Source organism: Mytilus edulis, chromosome 5, assembly GCF_963676685.1.
Source record: "Mytilus edulis chromosome 5, xbMytEdul2.2, whole genome shotgun sequence".
Classification (NCBI taxonomy): domain Eukaryota; kingdom Metazoa; phylum Mollusca; class Bivalvia; order Mytilida; family Mytilidae; genus Mytilus; species Mytilus edulis.
Window position 1 is genome coordinate 59,303,304 of NC_092348.1, and position 3,604 is coordinate 59,306,907.

A 3,604-nucleotide genomic window follows, 5' to 3' on the forward strand; every position below is an offset into this window, starting at 1 on the left:
CAAGTAACTATGGTCCATCCCTCTTTTATACAGATATACTGAGTATTATGAATTATGGACTTCAACTCAGTATGGATATTGATCTCAATGTGAAATCACTCTGTTGGTATCTCATTGTCATATCTCGTTTATAAGGATCACTTTCATACCGTGAATATTGTTCTGCCAGTAGCAATATTTCATCAAAGGATTCCATATAACATTTAGACAAGCAATAATGGCCGGCCTTTACAATCTAAATATACTAAACGTTCGATCCTCCTTGACACGCATCTGTATTCGTTATAACTACATCCACAAAAAAATAAAACAAAGCAGGTCATTTAGATGTATGAAAAATTGTGATGAATATTCTAACATGATCATTAATATAATTAATAAAAATAGTATTCATTAAAACAGAAATTTGATAAACTACAACAAAATCAAGTACTAAATCACATCTAGCGAACGAGAAGATAAAACATTAAGTATTTAGCTTAGAAGTACTATTGACGTTAATATAAAATCACTCTTTTGGTGTCTGACAATCTATCTCACCGTCTTATCTTGTTTATGTAGCTCAGTGCATTCCATGAAGACTGTCTGCCTTTTGAAATAGTTCACCAAAGAATTCAATATAATATTAAGACCCTCTATAATGGCCGACCGAAAAGTAGAACCGTTGATATTCTAAACATACTAACCGTTCTTTTCTTCTGGATTCTCATCTACAACAAAAATGAAATAAAACAGGTAGTTTAGATGTATAATAAAGATCTGATGAATATTTTTACATGACCATTACGTTTTATCAAATATGGTATATAATAAACAAGAAATAGATAAGCGTTCATTCTGAAAACCCATCACATGATAAACTGTTTATATGGAGCCTGACAACAAATGTAAGGAAACTCTCCGTTGTTTATCCGTAGTTAAACATTTCATGAACGCTAATGGACCAACAGATAGAGGCCAAACAGTATACTTCTCCTTTGTAGCGGAGTATAAATACAAAGTTTTAGCAACGATGAATGTCTTTATACAATAATCGAACTAGAGATAAAGGATACTACAGATACAGTTAAGTCGGCTTCATATCTTGACTTACATCTAGAAATTGACAATGAGGGTCGGTTGAAAACAAAACTTTACGACAAAAGAGATGATTTCAGCTTTCCAATTGTGAACTTTCCATTTCTAAGTAGCAACATTCCAGCAGCACCTGCATACGGGGTATATATCTCCCAATTGATACGATATTCCCGTGCTTGCATTTCCTATCATGATTTTCTTGATAGAGGTTTGCTGCTCACAAGGAAGCTATTAAACCAAGAGTTCCAAATGGTGAAGTTGAAATCATCCCTTCGTAAATTTTACGGACGCCATCACGAGTTGGTTGACCGTTATGGAATAACCGTTTCACAAATGATATCGGATATGTTCCTTATGTCGTAACTACAATCCCCTTCCCTTTCATGAATATGACCTACCGAATTAGACTATTTACCGGATTTGTAATCACTTAAGCAACACGACGGGTGCCACATGTGGAGCAGGATCTGCTTACCCTTCCGGAGCACCTGAGATCACCCCTAGTTTTTGGTGGGGTTCGTGTTGTTTATTCTTTAGTTTTCTATGTTGTGTCGTGTGTACTATTGTTTTTCTGTTTGTCTTTTTTATTTTTAGCCATGGCGTTGTCAGTTTGTTTAAGATTTATGAGTTTGACTGTCCCTTTGGTATCTTTCGTCCCTCTTTTATAGAAGGAAAAGAGCAAAGGACCTTTATGATCTAAGACACTAAATTACTATAATTACAAAATTGTGTGTTTCCTACGTATAAAAACACTATTTTGTATTTGCAATGTTTTACTGTATTGTCTTGAAAATAATTTAAAAGTTGGTAGTGCATTTTGTTTGTGACCATGAATGTCTTTATACATTAGTACAAAGAATAAGTTTCACCAAAGTACCTATAAGATCCAAGACAATGAAGTACTCTGATCAAATGGCAATGGTAGAATACTGATTTGATTTGTGTTACCAACGTGTAAAATGGTATAAATCTGGAAGCAAATTACCTGTTAAAACATTTTTTACGCGTTGGTTTTTCAAACCGTATGAATACGAATCAACGCGTTGAAAATAACAATCAACCCGTCAAAGGTAAAAAAAACAATGCATTGAAAATTTTCATACGGTATTTCTATACCACCAATGACACGAACAGACACTCATACATAGCTTAGACTGTCTGGTTAATGACTTCCGCCCTTTTTTATATAGATAACTATAATTTTTTAATGGTATTGTCTTTCGCTTAGCAGGGCTTTTGATGTCAATGAAATTACTCTGTTGGTATCACAAAAGTTATCTCAACGTCGAATCTGGTTTGTGTAGCTCAATTAATTTTATGAAGATTGTTCTGCTTGATGAAATATTTCCCTAAAGTATTCAATATACCCGTAATATATACACAACCTATAACTACCGACCGATCAGTTTAAATTCTAAGTAATCAAACCGTTCGATGTTCCGTAATTCTTTATGCTCTTATCTATAAAATATAATAAAGCATGTCAATTACATAATATATTAGTCAAATAATTATTAACCAATGACACGAACGGACACTCATACATAGCTTAGATTGTCTGGTTAATGACTTCCGCCCTTTTTTATATAGATAACTATAATTTTTTAATGGTATTGTCTTTCGCTTAGCAGGGCTTTTGATGTCAATGTAAAATTACTCTGTTGGTATCTCAAAAGTTATCTCAACGTCGAATCTGGTTTGTGTAGCTCAATTAATTTTATGAAGATTGTTCTGCTTGATGAAATATTTCACTAAAGTATTCAATATACTCGTAATATGTACACAACCTATAACTACCGACCGATCAGTTTAAATTCTAAGTAAACCAATCGTTCGATGTTCCGTAATTCTTTATGCTCTTATCTATAAAATATAATAAAGCATGCCAATTACATAATATATAAGTCAAAGAATTATAATTATTAGCTTTCAGGTACTACAAGTACTCTCAAATCGTACTTTTTTTTTCTTTTATTAATTTGACCTGTTGATAAATTTGTCATTCTTTTTTGTTAATTTTAATGTTAACTTTTTTGTGATATATCTCGTTTCTTTATTTTTGATATATAAACCCATGATAGATACCAGGATTAAAAATTTATATTTACGCCAGACGCACGTTTCGACAAAAGATTCATCAGTGACGCTCGAATAAAAAAAATGTTAATAGGCCAAATAAATTACGAAGTTGAAGAGCATTGAGGACCAAAAATTCCTAAAAGTTTTGCCGAATACAGCTACATGTAAGGTAATCTATTCCAGAGATAGAAAAGCTTTATTATTTCAAAAATTAAAAATTTTGTTAACATAATTATGAACATATCAATGATAACCCAAGTCAACACAGAAGTGGTGACTACTGGGCTCGTGATACCCTCGGGGAAATAAATCTCCACCAGCAGTCGCATCGACCCACTATATCAGCTTTGTTAAGTGTTTCGTTTGACTATGAATTTCACATTTCGTACTATGATCAACAACAAAATTTCTGTTTATACTGGATACCTTAAAACAAAATTATTTTCAT

The 3,604-nt window shown here is 32.6% G+C and overlaps 1 long non-coding RNA gene across 1 annotated transcript; it reads right to left on the reverse strand.

Moving 5' to 3' along the window:
* Positions 1-249: 249 nt before the first annotated feature.
* LOC139524081 (uncharacterized) lies at positions 250-2,542 on the reverse strand. The gene is made up of 3 exons (XR_011664731.1): positions 2,506-2,542; positions 687-710; positions 250-288 (listed from the first exon to the last, which is right to left on the reverse strand). It is a non-coding gene; the product is annotated as an uncharacterized lncRNA (long non-coding RNA).
* Positions 2,543-3,604: the final 1,062 nt, after the last annotated feature.